Here is a 20,066-nt window from a genome sequence, read left to right as displayed (position 1 = left end):
AGCCCCCTCAAGGTCAATGTCTGGGAGCTCCATTCAGACTGGCTGATCCAACGTTTGAGGCACAGCCTGCCCTGAGTTCTCCTATTCACACAACCATGAAATGAGCAGAGCTGACCAAGAGCCATGCAGTGGGTTGTGCACCACATGGGAGGAGGGGAGACAGAGCTTCTGGCCCCCTAATGTTCCAGTCCAGGCAACAGACTCTCCCAGGCCAGCTGGATCCACGCCCAGGGCCATTTCATGCAACCACCCCCCACACAACAATGACTGGCACACACTGGATTTTGGTATCATGTCCCAGTAAATGTTCCAACACAGCCTGCAAGATTTTCCAAACAGGACTTGAACCAGATTGTGGAGACCAATGACCGTGGCACACATTGCAGCGTTCTCAAACCTGGGAGGAGGTACCTCCGTGCACAGAACAGCCACGTTCATCAAGGGGACCTTGCTTACTGCAATTCTGCTGGCATAAATTAAAACATTTCATTTTGGAAAGCCACAGTATCTGCAATAAGAAACAGCACAACGAAATAAGAGAATGACAGTCCAGGCCCGGCGTCGCCAGAGACATGCCCACATTCTCTGCTCTGTTACAGTGTGATTATGGCTTCCTTCCACCTCCCCCCCAGAACTGTCATGCTCACCCTGCCCCTTTCCTACAGTCCTCTCTGCCTGTACCATGCCCACTCGCAATGGCTACGGAAGTGGCTCTTCCTCCAGCCTTCTTGCAAAAGTGGAGGGTGGAGGGCCCCTCTCAATCGCCCAACAGCAACCCTGCAAGTCACTGTCCTCAGGGCACCCAGCAGTCTCTATGGCTGAGCACAGATTTGAACCCAGTCCTTTCTGGCTTAAGTTCAACATTCTAACCATTGTCCTCCCACACTGGCCCTCCGACAGGAGAGAGCCTGCAGCAGCAAAGGCAGAAGCGTGGCAGCAGCAAAACTGCAAACCCAGTTACAAGTAGGGCTTTTGGGGACAGCTTAAAAGACACACATTTCATTCACCAGCACCACCTATACGAAAATCAGTAGGAGCAACGAAGTCTGCAGGAATCTAACATTCCAAACCTGCCAGAATGCTCATTTGGGGGCATAAGGCCCTGTATAGCTGTCACAAAAGGTGACAAGCCATTCAGGACTGGGAAAGGGATGGTAGCAGCAGCAGCAGCACACACACCGATATCCCACCCCCATTCCCAGCCTTGACCCCCAAAACCAGATCTACACAGGCTTGTGCCAGTTACAGAGACGGTGCAGGTCTGAGCTGATAATGTGGACCGATGTAGGCTTGCCACGGGATATGGGAACAAATGTCCCCTTACTCCAAGGAGGCCTCCAGAGGCCAAAACTCCCCTGTGGGATTCAGCTGGTGCTAGCTGCATTGCTGTGTGGGGAGTTGCAGTGGATTGGGCTGTACGGAAAACAGAGCCAGTGCAGGGCAAAGGTCTGCCCCCATGCCCAGCCGCAGAATCATCCACCCACCAGCCTCACCAGAGAACAACCTCTGCAATTCATATAAATATTACATATTTACATTATTGATAATAATACTATTAACAACAACAACAGTGCGCAATCCAAATGGAATGAAGAACAATCTCACACAGTTGAAAAGTTCACAGCAAATTTTTAAGATACCTATATATTTGTTTTTAACCCTGTAAGTATTCAGAGCGCGATACCATAGTCTTTCGAGACTGAAGGTTGCCAACATAAAAAGTATTCCTAATGCAGCAAGCAAGCTTTTGAGTTACACTGAACTTCTCTTCAGGCAGGACTTCCAACTATTTCTTAAAAATTAGATACCTGAACCCAGACAGGATGTTCAGCCCAACTCATCCTCACCTGCAGATGTTTTTGGCTGAAGATGAGAAGGAGGAAGTGTCCGCAGCCTGCGTTCCTTTAAGGCCATTGGCCAGAGTTTCAAGTGACCAAAAAGTCCTCAAAGGTGTGTAGGGGCTGACTGTGAACAGATAATGCTGCTGCCATTTCTGGATCATCTAGTTCTGTGCTGGACACACTGAATGGCAACAGATCTCCAGAGGTTCAGGCGAGAGCCTTTCACCATTTGAGCTGGAGATGCTTCTGGGGTCTAAGCCAAGAACCCCCTGCAAGCACACCAGTGGCTCTGCCATTGAGCAAAGACACCACCACCACCCCAGAACTGGCAACCTCCAGATCTGGGTTTTACTGCTCCCGGTGGAGAGCTACTCATACAAGAGCACAACAAAAGAAAAGTGTGTGTGCTGTGCCCCCCCCCCCCCAGGAAGCAGAACCTCCTTCAAACCACTTTCAAGAGAGGACTTACCTCCTCCAGCAGATTAGCTGTCATCCCCCCCACCAAACACACACACACTATAATTCCCTCTGGATGCAGAGGACAATGGCTTGGAGTTCCCACTCACATTCCCAACATGTCTGCCCACATTCCACCCCTTTGGCTTCTCTCGCCCTTGGGTGCCACTTTGGTTTTGCCTCAGAGTGCTGTTTACTTCTGAAGGGTCTTGTGCTGGGGGACCCGCAACAGTGCCAGAGAAGTGCAGGCCCTGATGGGAAGCCCTGCAGGCAGCAGAGCGCCCTGGGCGAGGGGACTTGCTCAGGCCGGCTAAGCCAAGCTCTGGACTTGGGAGTGTGCCTGGCACCCTGCAGGTACACACACACAATCCTCCCTCATGGATGAGTGTCACCGAGGAGAGTGGAAGCAGGAGGTCTGCTGCCAGCACCGGGGGAATGGAGAGCAAAGGGATGACCTCGGCACAGGGGACGAGCCCTGCTTGGGGTGAGGAAGTTTCCTGCCTTAACCCCTGGGCAGTACCACCATTTCCAAGGCAAGAACGTCCATTGGTTCAAGACCCAGTAAGGACTACTGTTGGTCTGAGCAGATGTTACCGACTGAGGTGTGGTGCTGGCGTCTGGCCTGGGCGCCTTTAAAAGGGGATTGGACAAGTTTCTGGAGGAAAAATCCATTACGGGGTACAAGCCATGATGTGTATGTACAACCTCCTGATCATAGAAATGGGCTATTTCAGATGCAAGGGAGGGCACCAGGACGAGGTCTCTTGTTATTTGGTGTGCTCCCTGGGGCATTTGGTGGGCCGCTGTGAGATACCGGAAGCTGGACTAGATGGGCCTTTGGCCTGATCCAGCGGGGCTGTTCTTATGTTCTTAACTACAATTCCCAGGAGGCCTTGCAGGTCTTCTTGTTATCTGGTGTGCTCCCTGGGGCATTTGGTGGGCCGCTGTGAGATACCGGAAGCTGGACTAGATGGGCCTTTGGCCTGATCCAGCGGGGCTGTTCTTATGTTCTTAACTACAATTCCCAGGAGGCCTTGTAGGTCTTCTTGTTATCTGGTGTGCTCCCTGGGGCATTTGGTGGGCCGCTGTGAGATGCAGGAAGCTGGACTAGATGGGCCTATGGCCTGATCCAGTGGGGCTGTTCTTATGTTCTTAACTACAATTCCCAGGAAGCCTTGCAGGTCTTCTTGTTATCTGGTGTGCTCCCTGGGGCATTTGGTGGGCCGCTGTGAGATGCAGGAAGCTGGACTAGATGGGCCTATGGCCTGATCCAGTGGGGCTGTTCTTATGTTCTTAACTACAATTCCCAGGAGGCCTTGCAGGTCTTCTTGTTATCTGGTGTGCTCCCTGGGGCATTTGGTGGGCCGCTGTGAGATGCAGGAAGCTGGACTAGATGGGCCTTTGGCCTGATCCAGTGGGGCTGTTCTTATGTTCTTAACTACAATTCCCAGGAGGCCTTGCAGGTCTTCTTGTTATCTGGTGTGCTCCCTGGGGCATTTGGTGGGCCGCTGTGAGATACCGGAAGCTGGACTAGATGGGCCTTTGGCCTGATCCAGCGGGGCTGTTCTTATGTTCTTAACTACAATTCCCAGGAGGCCTTGTAGGTCTTCTTGTTATCTGGTGTGCTCCCTGGGGCATTTGGTGGGCCGCTGTGAGATGCAGGAAGCTGGACTAGATGGGCCTATGGCCTGATCCAGTGGGGCTGTTCTTATGTTCTTAACTACAATTCCCAGGAAGCCTTGCAGGTCTTCTTGTTATCTGGTGTGCTCCCTGGGGCATTTGGTGGGCCGCTGTGAGATGCAGGAAGCTGGACTAGATGGGCCTATGGCCTGATCCAGTGGGGCTGTTCTTATGTTCTTAACTACAATTCCCAGGAGGCCTTGTAGGTCTCTTGTTACCTGGTGTGCTCCCTGGGGCATTTGGTGGGCCGCTGTGAGATACAGGAGGCTGGACTAGATGGGCCTATGGCCTGATCCAGTGGGGATGTTCTTATGTTCTTATCCAGGGACAGGGCAGTTTTGCATGTCCACACTGACGTCCCACCAACACATCTTGCAAGGAGCCCCACAGGCCCTGGAAACATGCTGCTCAGTCCTGAATCCAGTCCACCATTTCAAGCAACCATGAGGCTGCCCCCTGCCCCTCTGCATGTGCCCTCCGCCCTCTTTCCAGCCCCCTCCCCCATATTTCCTTCTCTTTCCTTACAACAGGCTCGTTTGGCTTCTTTTAGGCAGAAGAAAGAAAACAGCTTGCAAAGGCTGCCAAAAGTAATATGGAGGGACGGACAGAAACAAGCCTCCACTTCCCCTTCCTGTCTGAAAGGGGACACCCACTCTTTGGTGCTCGGACAGGGTGAGCAAAGGCCTACTTGCCAGGCACTGGTCATCTCCTCCCCACCATTGCTGCAAACCAAAAACACCAATCAAGGGACTGATGGATTAAATGACTGATTTCCTGCTTTTCAAGATTCCAGGATTAATTCCCACAGCGGCAACACGAAACCCCCAGCAGCATCTTCCTCCCCAGTCAATGGCCGCGCCACAGTCTGCTCCCACATGTTTCTGCAGCCGTTGGACAACTGGCAGCTGGAGCCAGTCTCTTCCAGGCAGGGAGGGGAGAGCAAGCTCCCTGCAGCTGCCCCATTCCCTGACCAATGACAGGGGGCCAGGCCAACATTCCCCTTGCAGGACGCAACCCCCCAAAGCCACTAGTCCTCTTGCTTCATCTGCCCGCAGGGCTCTCACTCCAGCCGCCTCTCCCAACCAGCTGCTTCCTGGGCAGCTCCCTCAGAAATGCCTGGATGGAACCAGGGCCACATTCTGGAGGCAGAGCTCCCATGGAGCCATGACTCCTCTCCAGCCCTCAAGTCAGCTCCTGTTCTTGAGCCATGCTCCTCTCCACCTCCCAGGCCTGCCCATCCACCACAGCGAGGGCCTAAAGAGATCTTCTTCTGCTTACCCCATGAGCCCCTCCCACAGCCTACCAGTCTACACGTGGTGGGCCATTCTCCTAAGTCCTCCTTCCTTCCACTCTCCAGTCCTGTGCTTCATTTGCAGGCGCATCTCTGGTCTCTGTGCTGAGAAGTAGAACTCCAAAGCTCCAGGGAGGTGGGGGGGCGTGCCCCAGGGCAAGAATGAAGGAAGATCAGCACCAGGCAGACGGCCATGCACTCCTTTGTCACTTCCCCCTCTCGCCTCCCATGAGCGATGTCGTTGCCAAATGTTGCTCAACCACCAGCCCGGGAAAGCTCCACTGCCCAAGGCCCCTTGAATGAGTGCTAGAGGAGTTTCCTGTGGCTATAAATAGGGTATGTAAAACAGGCTCTTCCTCAGAGTCACACTCCTCTGACTCACACACAATGGCTGGCAAAGTAGCACACTCTTTCACAAACCCACAACACTTCACCAGTGTCCACCCACCCTCCGCACACACACCACAAATGTAACCCAACCACTTGTTTTGTGTTTACTGGAATAAGCCAATTTCAGGTTACAAAGAGCTTTTGGTACAAAATGCCATTCTGGTCTCTCCAGCGTGACCTTTGGACCTGAACGTGTCTTATACCAGGAAACGGGTATCTTGAGCTCAGTTTCAGAAACAACGGCTGCCTCCACAGCACCTCCTGCAGCTGAAGAGGGAACAAGGGTCACAATCCAGCCTCAGCATTCCCTGTGTGACCTGACCAGCCACATGCCTGATCCAGCATCTAACCAGTTCAGAAACAGTCCCATAAATCAACAACACACAGACAGTGCCTCTGATTTTTTAAAAATATCTTCAGAAAACCAGAGAGAGAGCAGCTGACAGGTCAGGCAGGTCAGAGTCCTGCTGGAACAGATATGTTTCTACTCAACGTCTAAAAGGAGGAGATCAGGCAAATCTTCAGGTGCAGGGAGTTCCACAGCCTGGCCATGACAACAGCAAGGGCCCACTCCTGTGTTTCCACGAATCTTTCACCTGATGCTCAAGGGACAGATGCCTGAGCACCCTGTCCCAAGTCATTCAGTAGCTGAAAGGAGATCAGTGCATGAAACTGGGCAGGGAAACACACACTAGAAGCCAGTAGGGCTGGTACAACAGAGAGACACTCTTAAAAAAGTTCCCATTTTTGGCCACTGAGTTTTGTAGCAGCTTAAATTTCTATGCAAAAAAAAAAAAATCCCCACCCCACCCAACACCTCGAGGAACACTGGAGGCCCTTTAAACTACCATACCAGACAAATCAGGTGCAACTTCACAGTCACCTTCTCAGCTGGCGGAAGTGAGAAAGGAATCCGGTGGCTGTTCTGCTTCAGGAGACAAGCAAGATCTTAATTCTCTGCAGTTAAAACACACACACAGTTAGGATTTTTGCATGCAGGAAGATGAAGCACCCCCCCCCCAGCTGTCTTACTGCTGTCCTTCGCCACTGCATCTCAGCAACCACCCCACAAGGATACTTGGACTGCCCACTCAGGCTGCACAACATGGCCATGGGGGAGGCAACATGTCATGGCCTGTGTAGCTCTGCGTGCCACATCAGGTCTAGAGGCCGGAAGCCACTGTGCGCCAGACACCAGAGAACAACCGCAGGAGAGGCTGTGGTCTCTGTGCCCTGCTTACTGGCTTCCAGGAGGCATCCAGCAAGCCACTTGGGAAAGAACGGGCTGGTCCAATTGGACCGCAGGTCCATCCATTAGTAGGGTAAGTGGCTAAGAGCCTGAGCTACCAATCAGGCCTTCACCAGTTAAACCTCTCAGCTCTGGCATCAACTTACAAGGTGGCCTTCTCTGCCTCCGCTGCAAAATGGGGAGGGGGTAATAATACGCATTTACTTTCTTGCCAGGAAGGTTGTAAGGACCAGTAACGTACCTGGACAGGGTGCAAAGCACTAAGTTTTGCAGGGAGCTTCTGCAGTATGCAAGGGGCCCCTCCCCCCTCCCAGCCATTCCAGTAGTGGGAGCAAAACAGAGGCATATGCTTCCACCACCTGAAATGGCTCTGAAGGGGAAGGGGAGAGGCCCCTTGCACACTGCGGTGAGGGTTCCCGCAAAACGTAGTGCTTTGCACGCCCTCTAGCTACGACAATGCGTGAAGGGGCTTGCACACTCAGCAAGGATTACATAAAGGCAATAAGAGTTGCCTGTTTCAGGCAGACACATGAGCCCCCAACTGCTACAGAGAGCCAGGTCTGAGAAGGGATGACTGGGCAGGAGAGCGAAAGCTCAGAAAACCAGGCCAGATTAACCTGGCTAGAGTGTCACTGGGTCAGCACTGGAAGACGTGCCAGCACAGGCTGTTTTTTCTCCAGATTTATGCAGAGTGCAGGGTAAAAATAGCTGAGCAATGCTAATTTAAGCATCCCCGCATGTTCCCACACGGTTGGACGTCATTACTCTTGTGGCTGCAGACTCTTTCCCAACATCACATCGTGCTGGGACAGTTCCTCACTTTCCCTGAGTGCCCATTTCGTGTGCAAAATTCCCCGGTTGTTCAGCGAGACATTCCCTTGCCTGCAGTTACCAGAAGAAGCAGCAGCGCCACTGAGCTAACCAGGAAGTTCCTCTCCGCACTAACTGTCCTCTCTTCTCTCATCTCCCAGCCTGAAAGGATGCAGACCGTGTTTCAGATTGGTGCTTCTCTTCTGGTCAGCCAGAGCAAGCAACAGGTCCCCTTCATCCGTTCAGCAGAGCCTCTTTTCAGTCCAGGTGCCCTCTGGGGACAAGGGACCGTTTCATCGGCTCCGGAAACCACTTTGTGAACTTGTTTGTTGAAAAAACAGGATATAGGTTCTTCTTCTTCTACAATTTATTTATTTATTTATTTAAGGCATTTATACCCCGCCCTTCTTCCCAAAGGAACTCCAGGTGGTTTACAAAGGGGCAGATACAAGAAATAAAATCACAATTAAAGCAATCAAACTCTGCCCTAAAAATCATCATCATTATCTTGGCTAGAATTTGAACTAGTGAAAGTCCCAAAAATGCCAGTCCAAACACCTGGTTGAAAAAATGCCGTGGCTCAGGCCCAGAATGGGCAGAAGTCAACTGTTCCTCTGAGCATGTGTGGAGTGCTTTTTCTACCAAGTCACCACAATCAAAAGCAACAGATCTAGAGCAGGGATGTTCAGCACACTGACGTGACTGCTAAGCAGCCCTGGGCCTTGGGACCTCACACTACCAAATTAGAGAAGACCTGACAGTCTTCTCCTCTCCCCATGCTCAGAGAGCCTCTGGAAGCTTTTTTGATTCAGGCATCTGAGGTATCCACACCAATCCTCACTGCTTGGTGCTGCTGTTCTATTATTTTATCAGTTGTGTGCCACTGATGTTTATTATTTGAGTATTTCTGTTTCAGGAAAGGGGAGGGGGTAATAATCAGGTGCCACTTCGATTGCAGTTTTAGTAAAAGGGAGATAAATTCCACTCCAGTAAAATCCAGGCATCCCATCCAAACACAGCTCCTTAGCCCCGGCTGGCCTCAGCCAGTGCAGCTGGGAGTTGCCTGCGGGCAGCAGCTGCAGAGGGAGATGCCAGACTACCTCCGCTGCATGACTCTGGGATCAAGCGTCTCCAGCCACTTCTGATGACACAACCCCCCCTCCACTCCACTCTCTCTTGCTCACGCGCAGCCACAACATCCGTGTCACTGAAGCAACCCAGGACAGTCCTGGAAGCAGTGAATGAATCACGGCCGCCACAAGTCCATCATTTCCGGCAGAGTTTCACCTTTGCTTGTCTTGTGACTTCCACTGTTTCCAAAAGCCTGTTCAAGGAGGGAAAAACCCAGAGTCTTGTGGCATCTGAAAGACTAACACAGACACTGCGCTGACATCTCAGGGACGCCAACGCGATGCCCATAGTCCATCCAAGTGACTTCCAAGCTGCATCTGGGCAGTGTTTTCCTGACGCTGCACCAGTGGGCAGCCTTCTCCACTGGTGGGGCTGTCGTGCCAGCGTACATGGGGATACACAGGCATACCTTGAGGAAGGAATTGGGCCTTATTGTGGCAGAAGAGTTTTCAAATAAAGTTCTGGAGAGAGACGTGGGATGTTGCTGTGCTTGCAGAGCCAGCAACAGCCCAGGTTGCAGAGCAGACAGCTGCTACTAAACGGAGTTCAGGGCAGGTGGCAGGGACGGGTCGGGGAGGCCAAACCCAGGTCAGGATTCAGCAGAGAGTTTGATGCCCCCAATACAAGGAGGTTTGTGGGGCTCCAAAAAGAGGCACATGCTCAACTTCAACACGGGGCCCTACTGAAGAAACTCGAGCTGCAGGAGATGAAAGCTCAGCCTCCCCTCAGAAAGTGGGTGGAGCGCGCACCTCCCGAGGAGGCCGAGGCTATTTTCCTTGGAGTATGACAGGTGAGGCTTGTCTCCCCTGCTCACACATCCTTGTTGGAAAGGTGTTCTTTGGGTAGGTGAACTTTTGTTCACTTACTCCGGGGAAAGCCTCCTTCACCACTGTGGGACTCCTTGGATCTACACCTGCTTTAACTCCTATGTGTGCTGGTCCAATACTGAACAGAACTCCTTTCCCTTTGTCCCAGATGTGTAGGAATACAACGTGATCACTCAGTGGTGAGCACACACCAGCCAGTCCTGGTGTGTCCTCTGATCTGCACATGATCAGAGGCACGCTTCCTCCTTTTTATACCGTATGTGCCAGGGCTGTATGAGCACTGAACTGTCTGGAACTGTCTGAGGCTCAGATTAAACTCTGCCTGGGGTATGAACGCATCCATCACCATCAGCCATATCTTGGGGGGCCACACCTGCCAGGGTCTTTCATCACATTTGCTCTCAGCAAATATTCTATGCACAGTGAGACAGCAGGGTGGTGCTCATGTATGCAGCCAATTCCACATAGACCCATCTTCCATTTAAAACACGAAGGGGCTTGGAAACCTGTGCGGGCAAAGCAGCATCACCTCACCCACTTCTTCAGCCGCCCTGGGTCCCCTTGGGGAGAAGGGCGGGGTATAAATAAAGTGTATTATTATTATTATTATTATGGTCATGGTTCAGGATGTGGACTCACCTCCCTGCATTACAATCTCTGCGCATGAACTGGAGGTTGTCCATGACTTTGTGTACCTTGGCTCAACGATCTCTGACACTCTTTCTCTCGATACCAAGCTAAACAAGCGCATCGGTAAAGCAGCTACCACGTTTTCCAGACTCACCAAGAGAGTCTGGTCCAACAAGAAGCTGACGGAACATACCAAGATCCAGGTCTACAGAGCTTGTGTCCTGAGTACACTTCTGTACTGCAACGAGTCACGGACTCTTCGCTCACAACAGGAGAGGAAACTGAACGCTTTCCACATGTGCTGCCTCCGACGCATTCTCGGCATCACCTGGCAGGACAAAGTTCCAAACAACACAGTCCTGGAACGTGCTGGAATCCCTAGCATGTATGCACTACTGAAACAGAGACGCCTGCGTTGGCTCGGTCATGTCGTGAGAATGGATGATGGCCGGATCCCAAAGGATCTCCTCTGTGGAGAACTCGTGCAAGGAAAGCCCCCTACAGGTAGACCACAGCTGCGATACAAGGACATCTGCAAGAGGGATCTGAAGGACTTAGGAGTGGACCTCAACAAGTGGGAAACCCTGGCCTCTGAGCGGCCCGCTTGGAGGCAGGCTGTGCAGCATTGTCTTCCCCAGTTTGAAGAGACACTTGGCCAACAGACTGAGGCTAAGAGGCAAAGAAGGAAGGCCCATAGCCAGGGAGACAGACCAGGGACAGACTGCACTTGCTCCCGGTGTGGAAGGGATTGTCACTCCCGAATCGGCCTTTTCAGCCACACTAGACGCTGTGCCAGAACCACCTTTCAGAGCGCGATACCATAGTCTTTCGAGACTGAAGGTTGCCAATACAATACAATTATTCACAGGTACAGTGTGGCTAAAGGGCCAATCTGCATGCCAGGCCTCATTCAAAAGAAAAAAGCCTCCTGGGACTGCCCCTTTTGCTCCTGGTAGAAGACCTGCACCTTCAGCTGTTGCCCACCAGGGAATCCAAGAGGACCTTTGCAGGAGGGAGGAATTTCTGCCACCCAGACAGGCTGCTATGAATGAGTAGAGACAGCCCAAAAAAAGACAGACTTCCTCAGCAGTTCCTTTAAGGAGAAATGCACATACAACACACTTACAAACCACTAGGCTAATTTAAAGAAAACAAAGCTAAGGAGCAACTGAAAAAGATCCAGCCCAGCCAGTTGGTAGGACCAGCCCTGGCATGTTCTGCCAAGTCAGCAACCCTGTCCTGACAGAGCCCTTCCTGCCCTGGCCAACCTGCATGATTGAAGTCTGCTACCACCACCCCTGGGTGCATATGATGACACTGACCCATGTGGCTTCCTCAGGCAACTGACTCCCCAGGCCATGCCACAAAGACATTGGTGGTGTGGCAGGGATGAAGCCAACCCCTCACTTTTCTTCTCAGAGCTTGTTTCTCTGTCTTTCCCCGTTTTATTTCATCAGATTTATGTGCTGTTGTGTCCCCCAGGGCTCCATGCAAGTGGCATTTCTTAAGCTGAAAAGTTAGCAAAAAGTCATAAATAAATGGAGGGGAGTTTCTGTCACAAATGGGTCTGCACTTGGAATGATCCACTGCTGGGAAAAGTCCAGGAGGGCTGCTGTGTTTGTCTGTTGCAGCAAAAGCAAAGGACTGATCTCTGGCACCTTAAAACTGACAGAGTTATGAACGCAACAGATCTGATGGCGTTCCAACTCTTCATTATTTAGAAGGGAGCACCTGTGTACACATGCCCACAAAAAATACCCTGCCACTTCCCGCCTATTTCCACCTCTTCACTCGGATTCATGCAGCCCCTTCAAGTATCACAGTTTGCACATTAGCCAGAAGTACTGACGGAGCACAAGTGACCTGGGCACACAGAGTCATGGAGGGGAGTGCCTTTCTCAGCCACCGCTCCTTTAAGGGACAAGGGCACACAGCACCTTTCCAAGTGGCCTTTCCAACACTCTCTGGCCTGCATTTTCTGAATTCTGTCCAGGAGAAGCAGCATTTAGATGGCTGATTGGAGGACACAGCAAGCAGCCTTCCTGAAAATGCTCCCCTGGAAAACTTACAGACCACTTCTTTTGGGTCTCACCACCAGCGTAACGCACATTCCACCAGTGGCAACTGCTGCAAATGTGCTGTAAAACACTTTCCAGCAGGGTGCTGCCAGGATGCCAACTGGAAGCCTTCCTGTGCACATCACTGGCTCTCCCACAGCCCGCCAGAGAACTAAGCCAGTGACAACGGTGGGGAGGGCAGAACTGGGTGAGTAGAGGGTGTAACGGGGCAGGGAGATTCTGGGAGGGGATGGATCCAGTGGCGACGGCACTTGCCATATCCTGTCCCATCCAGCAGCAGTCTCCTGTTCCCTTTCTCTCCTCAGTCTAATGAAATTGCTAGCACAGCTCCAAGGAGACCCATTGCAGAGCAGGAGGTAAGGGATTTAAATCCCCTTTCTCTGCTGAAGGCTGCAGGCCTGCCCCCTCCTTCTGCTGGAGGAGTGAGCCAGTTTTTGGAGCAGCCACACTAGCAGTGGGGAGGAGGCAGGAAAAGGGCATGATTGGACTGCTAGACTTCAGCCTCCTGTCAGGACCCACCCTGACCTACCCAAAGTCAGATACAGAATCAGGAGTGAAGATGTTAACCACTTTGGGAGTGGGAGAATAAAGGGAAACATGAAGGATTTGGTGGGCCACTGTGAGCTGGACTGAAAAGCTGGACTAGATGGGCCTATGGCCTGATCCAGCGGGGCTGTTCTTATGATCATTGCAGATCTCCTTCTGTCTCTGACAATAACCCATTCAGCCTTTAAAAGATGGGGGATGTGGGGAGCAATTACTTCATTGGCTTCAGAAATGGCGAAACCAAGGGCCAGAAAGAGGGAAGTGTTTCTACCCGTTACAGGGGTGAGTCATGCAAAAAAAACAGGATATCCCAACTCCCTGATCTGTCATTTACTTGTTGCCTCATACTGCCTTCTCTTTAAAGCACAGAGGAGCATGCACACACACCGAGCTTCTCTCCCTCTCCTTGCATTATTTCGTTCCATGGCTGAAACAGCAAACTCAAGAAAGAAACCCGGTGCCCATCTAGTCCAACCCCCAGGCAAGCAGCCCACACAGCATGCCTACGTTTTGTTCTAACAGGGCTCCTGTGCCCTCCACAAACACATGACCAGCCCAGTCTCTAGCACTGGAGGGAACGTTTCACCAGCTGAAATTCTGCCTGCTGTGCACGAGTTAAAGACACAAAAAGAAACAAGGATTGGGAACCCTGCTCGACAGCCACCTCCGTGCATCAGCCCACACAGTCCTTCGCAGCACAGGGTGCTGCAAGATGCCAGATGGTGCAGGCAAGAACCCACACGCTACACAGAAAAAGAAAAATATACCCCCAACACAGAAACAGAAAAGCAATTTCACTTCTGAGAAGACAGGAGTATATGAAGCCACCTTGTTCCATCTATCCAGCCCAGAACTGCCTACCACAGACTCACAGCAGCGCTCCAAGGTCTTTGCTGCCCACTCCCCAAGATCATTGCTTGAAGCTGAGAAGTCAGAGATTGAACCCGAGACCCAGCCAGGCACCCTGAGCCTCCACAGTTCACAACCCCAATGCCAGTGTTTGCAGAATCCTGCTCATCACACCCCAGCATCTAATTCCTATGTGCAGCAGTCCCCAGCAAGGTCTCCCAGCTGCGAGTTCAGACCAGATCTTTCAAGGGGACAAACTCTTCACAGCCAAAACTCAGAGCTCCAACTACAGCATGCCAAATGTTGAGGCCCATTCAAAGATTCCTCCCTGGGCAGCAGAGGAAGTTCAAATAGAGCAAAGACAGTGCAAGAGGAGCCACATTTCAGAAGGGCTTTGACCAGGCAGAACAGAGGCTCCAGAAGAGAAGTCCCAGGGTGTCCCCTGCAAAGGTACCCAAAGCAACACAACTCTGAACTCTGCAGACCGGAGTCTTGGCCGTCACCCGATCCCTTTTACGCATGTTTAGATTAAGCCTGTCTCCCAAGTCCCACTGAATACAGGGGGACCTACTTTCAAGCCAACTGACACAGGGGTGTGCTGTCAGGGAATCACCAGCAGGAAAGCCCTACATTAAAGGAAGGCTTCACACAGCCCACACTCTGCTGTCTTCACACCACAGACCCAAACCCGTTTGGCTACCAAAATAGATCCTTTCAAAACCGCAAAACATGTAGAACTGACCTCTCAGCTTGGCCTCCTTTGTGGAGCGGCAGGACCCCGTCCCCTTTTGTCAAGAATCTGGTGCTTCTGCTCGCAGCTAAGGGAGTTTCTGCTTACGAGACCTTTCCGATTGCTGAAACCGCAGATGAGGAACTGGAGAGAGAGAGAGACCCACACAAGATGACAGATTAAGCAGAAAGTGTCTTGCCAGGAGCTCTGTTTCTTAGCCGGAAGGTTGATATATCAGCATTGGACACTTAAAGCCCACAAGACACAGAAGACCCATGTAATGATTTACCAAATAAACAAACCAGACCCCTAGGAAACAGCTGAATCAGTTGTGAGGACAGAGAAGAGGGCAGAGGGAACAACCATTAAACAGTAACCCGAGTGACCTCAGTCAGCCCCTGTTAAGGCTTTGGGGCACAAGCCAGCAGGAAGGAGTCTTGAGCTGGGGAACTTTCTGCTAACCAACATGCCCTTGCTTTCCTTCTGCCCAAACCTAAGAGCGGTTTCACACATCAGACAGCGCCTGGATGGTGTCTCCCAACATCTCTCACTGAAGAGCATACCTGTCCAGACATCCCCGTTTGTTTGCTTTTCTTTTCCCTTTGTAGGAGGCAGCTTCAATTTATCTCCAGGAGGCATGCAGGGCGCTAAATCCTCACCCAGAGAACCTGGGCTCAGACTCGTCTCTGAGATTCCATTAGTGGCCTCCACATACCCCGTGAACTTCCTGGTCTAATTTTACAGCTGCAAGAAATACTGAGCCACCCTTTGTCAAAACAAATGAAAGTGGAGATAGTCAGGAAGCTGAATTCTGCCACAAGTTCCAAAGGCTGCCCTTCTAGCTGGGCCGGCCCATCCATGAGGCCAACTGAAGTGGTTGCCTCAGGCAGCAGACTAGTGGGGGGGCAACCATCTCTGCCTGCCTGCTTGCCTCCACTGCCCCAATATCTCCCTCCACTCCCTGGACTAGAAAAGGAAGAGGAAATGTAGAGAGGCTGAGCTAGAACAGTGGAGAGCAGGAATAGCAGGGTCGGGGGGGGGGGGCAGCATCTGGACTGCAGCCTCAGGTGTCAGGAGTTCTTGGGCCAGCCCTGGCTTGTGTAGCCCTGACTACACACAGACAGCCAGAAGAACCGGTGTGCAGAGAAACTCTGGGAAATGTAGTTCTATGAAGAAGCCCAGGATTGGGCTTGAAGCCTTGGGAACTGGGGCAGAAACAACAGAAAGCACAGACATGGCCTAAGGATGCAGGCAAAAGAGGCCATGCAAATAAATGACGTGCTTGATAATTGGTTTTTACAGAACACAACTATTTCTTTTTTCCCCTTGTAGTTAGGAGCAAGCGACAGCTGCCCTCCAGTGAGTCAGGCCCTAGTCTCTCTCAGTCAGGATGGTCAGCACTGACTGCCAGCAGCTCTCGAGGGTTTGGGGCTGAAGTCTCTCTTTCCCAGACCTACCTGGAAAGGCCAACAGGGTTATATGAGGCAGCTCCAGTAAGCAAAGCAGGTGTTCTACCACAGAGATATGAGCCCTCCCCAGCAATTTCCAAACGGCGTGCTAAATCTTGGAGGTTCTTCAGGCTTGGAGAACAGAGGAAGCTGTCCATCACGTCGCTGCCTGAGCAGCAGCTCAGAATTTGCCTCTTTCCCACAGTCCTCATTGAGGGAAAGTGGCCTGCCATGTCTTTGCCTCTGGATCATTCAGTCACCCCCAGAGTAGAGACACGGCGCAATCCTAACCCACTTTCCAGCACTGACATAAGGGCAATGCAGCTCTGAGGTAAGGGAAGAAACACTGTCTTACCTTGAGGAGGCCTCCATGACTGCCCCCCAACTGCAGGATGCAGCACACATCCCATTGGCACAGCTATGCCAGCGCTGGAAAGTTGGTTAGGATTTGGGCCACAGAGAAACTCAGAGGAGGCTCCCTTTGGTCTCTCTGCATGAGTCACTGCTTGGGGTTGCCATGCCTGGAGAACTCCCTACCACTGGGGTTCATGATGCCCCCTCTCCATTTCCAAAAAATTCTTTAAAGATACCAGGGTTTTGGGGGTAGCTTGGGACCACTGCTCGAGTTTTGAGTTGTTTGGCTGGCTCTGATATTTTTTGCCATTTGGTTTTTACATTGTTTTGGTGTTTCTATACTTTATCTCAAATAATAGTAACTTTTACTAAAAGGCAGGATAAAAATGGAAAAATAAAGAAAGCAGACCTATTTATAGAGCCCACACAGAAATAACACCGTTTAACTGAAGTTGCATTTTTGCAAAACCACATCTTGAGGAAGAACCTCATCACGTTCCTGCTTTTTCTGCTACAGCTTTGCAGCTGAGAAGGCTCCATCGGCAATGCAGTCTGCAGGAGCCGTGTTTGAATCCACCCCAGACCCGCTCATCTCACCCCAAGCAGCCCAGCAGCAGCTACAAGCAACACCCTCCTCTGTTTCCCAGTGTGTTCACTTTCCTTCCTTTTTCTACCCTGCCTTCCAGCAGCTGAAGACAGTTTACAAGTCACAAAAAACCTTATTTTTCAAAGTCACTGACAGCCACCCCAAGTAGTAGCAGTCACGGCAGGGCCTCTGAGAGGAATTTTATCAAGCTTTACAAATTTTCTTTTGGGTCCCTTCTCAAAGGTGTGGGGAGGGGTGAAACCGAGCAGGGGAGGGTGACGAGAGGGTGGACAGAACAAGGGTGGGGAGGGGGCAAAATAAGGCAGAGGGAAAGTGGTGACAGCCAGGAAAGTCTTTGGAGTCCAGGTCTACTGGGCTTCCCAATGCAGAACCCAGGTCTTCCCGCCTGCACAGTGCCGGCAGCTAGATACAGTAATACAGAAAACCAAACTCACTCTTCTCCAAAATCTTTGAAACATAGAAAATTTTTGCAGAAAATCAGCATCATCATATTTCGGCTCCCCCTAGAATGGAAGTGTCCTGTGTGCACCAAAACTGACTTCTGCAACAGCTGTAGTCCTGCAGCAGTGGCCCAAGCTCCGGTGCACTCCTTCAGGGTAAGTGGATTCACAAGCCAAAGAGCTACTGTAAGAGACCAGTTTCCTCCCTTTAAGGAATGTCGTGTGTGCACTCCTCGGGCCAGCAGATATGGCACATGGCAGCAGTTGCTACTGCATGCCCAGCGTCCCACACAGTCAGTGAGTTTGGGTGAGAAAATTTCTGGACCCCTCCTTTGGCTTCTGGGCCCCCTTTTTGACCCTGGGATCAGGTGCAGATTACCCTCTTTACCCTCCTCTTTGGGTGCCGAGTCAAGGCCTTTCCAAATCTCCTGCCATGTACCAGTCCAGGATGCCCCGTCCTCATTCTTGGCTTCCAAGCCTTCCATCTCCCTGTCGCACATCTTTCCATCCGCAGACAGCTCCTAACCCTGATGCTGCCTTTCCTCTGAGCGCACAAAGTTTTCGCCTTCCCCACTGAGCAACTGCCCTCTCCCCCCTGCCAGCACTGAATCAACAGAGTTATGACTGGCCTTCTGCTCAGATTAAAATCCCATTGACCTGGTGCCAGCTAACTACCACCAAAGGACATGCACGCTCTGTTTCCGACACATGCTCATCCACTCCTTGTTTGGCCCCTCACTTTCCTTCCAGGAACTCCTCACAAAAACAGGGCTGTCGTTTCCTACTACTATCACAGCGCTCCCCCCCCCCCCCACACACACACACACTATAGAGCAGCTCCCCCATCTTTTTCCTCCTCGGAAATTTAACTGGGACTGAGCAGGGTCAGCCCATGCTCCTTCATGCCTGCTTGTGCACCTTTAACTGCTTCCAACACACACTGACAAAGGAGAGTCCCGGGGGAGCCTGCCTTTTGGGAAATGGCAGCCTGGAGGGCACAGGGAGCAGAGAGGTCCTGGGGCATAGGCCACAGGAGAGGCTGCAACTGGCTCTGCAAGGGGCCAATTCTGTACTCCAGGTCTGAAAGATGCCCATGTGCAGTGTACCCTCGGGGAGGGGGGTCGCAATGCTCATTGATCAAGCCTTGCGTGGCAAACACAGAAGCTGATGGACACCCTTGTTATGTGAACCCTCGGCTGCCATTCTTCTGCTTTGGCACAATGAGCTCTCCTCGATCCTCTCTTTCCCCCTCAGGATTCCCTTAAGGAAAATGTCAGCAGAAATTTCAGTAGAAAAGATGCTTTCCAGAGATGGCACCCCAAGCAGACAGGCTGTCTTGTGGGTTTCGCTTCGTCTTTGTCTGGTGTCCCTAAGAATGATGAGCCTTCCAGCTACTCCACCTGCTGGAATTGGCATCCAAGTCCACCTGACCAGGTCAGAGGGTGGGCAGGGATGCCCAGACAGTCATAAAACATCCAACAGGATGGGACAATGTCGTCACATAACCTCAGTTTCTTCAAGTCCTGCCCAAGGATGCTCAGGGAACTTACAGCTTGGCTCAGAGAGAAAGTACCCACGTAGGGTCAAGGTCTAACCTGCCTTTCTGGGGGCTAGAGAAGTCTAATGCCTAGGCTCTTAGTAAATGCTGAGGGGGGCCGGTGAGATCTGGACATGCAAGCGGAACTGTTTTGCTTTAAGTTTGCCTGTAACTGCCTGCTTGTATTAGGTTAAGATCAGCACTTCTGCACTGCCAACACCCAAACAATTTCCCAACCCTCCTTGTTTTATGCAAACCTCTCCACCTCCCCCTGTACTTTTTACAAGCTCTCTCTCCATTTGGACTCTTCACCTGCCTGCACTTGGTTGAACCCAGTCAAGGCTCTCCCCCACCCTCCCTCAACCCTGGGTCACTGTTCAGGCTTGGGGAGAATTCTCCGCCTCCCTGTTGGAGGATCTCTCTCTGCCTGTGGCGTTGTAGACTGGTTTGGGCACTGAGGAAAGGAGGGAGACACTAGCATCATGGATCCGCCTCCTGCCCCTCCCGCCCCTCCCCAATCACCACAGGAGCATAGGAAAAGTCAGACCTCTGCTCACACAACCCTCCAAGCTCCCTGGCAGGCACCCCTTCCCAGCCCCACTACATGACATCCTTTTAATTGGAGTTCAGAACCAAACCCGAGACACAACCTTGGGCACTGAAAGGACACACTCTGTCAAGTAGTATATCTATGTATTTCTACTCAGGCTGATTCCATCTGTGTGCTGCATTCTGAACTGTGAGTTTCATGGACTGTGGATACAGTTCTGTGTCCTGTTTCCACAGCAGAGGCCACGCAAAAGGAAGAGAACCATCACAGAGCAGCCCTGCACGGAGCAATTGCAGGATGCTCTGGGTACACGCAGCCAGTCTCCCTGCACCCTCCATGAGGGTGAGATGAGAGAGGCTTCAGCAGAAGAAAAGGCATTTTTCAGGTGGAGTTGAGACTTGCCCTTTTAGACTGAATCACTGGAGACAATTGCCGCTGTCTGAGCACAAGCAGGACATGAAGGCCTCATCCTGACAAAGAACTTTGCTGCAGGGCAATGACAGTCAGGCCCCTGAACACTGAAGCCATTCAGGCATAGCCTGTCTGCTTTCAAATGCTACCTCCCCAATTTGGGTTGGAGGGGAGACAGAGAAGAGGAACTGAAAAAGTAAATCTTAAATGC

At 51.7% G+C, this 20,066-nt stretch overlaps 1 protein-coding gene across 3 annotated transcripts in view; it reads right to left on the bottom strand.

The window, feature by feature from the left end:
• The window catches only part of ARAP1 (ArfGAP with RhoGAP domain, ankyrin repeat and PH domain 1), a 103,999-nt gene that overhangs the window by 67,616 nt on the left and 16,317 nt on the right, over nucleotides 1-20,066 (bottom strand). For 2 of the 3 annotated variants that reach the window (XM_066620210.1, XM_066620211.1), the window contains exon 2: nucleotides 14,521-14,652. The exons of the other annotated variant lie outside the window; for it this stretch is intronic. The gene's annotated coding sequence lies outside the window, so the exon portion shown is untranslated. The remainder of the gene's footprint in view (nucleotides 1-14,520; nucleotides 14,653-20,066) is intronic. 3 annotated transcript variants of the gene reach the window in all.

This window comes from Tiliqua scincoides, chromosome 3 (assembly GCF_035046505.1).
Source record: "Tiliqua scincoides isolate rTilSci1 chromosome 3, rTilSci1.hap2, whole genome shotgun sequence".
Lineage (NCBI taxonomy): Eukaryota > Metazoa > Chordata > Lepidosauria > Squamata > Scincidae > Tiliqua > Tiliqua scincoides.
Note: the sequence above shows the minus strand (reverse complement) of the source record. Positions and strands in the feature narration are given on the sequence as shown.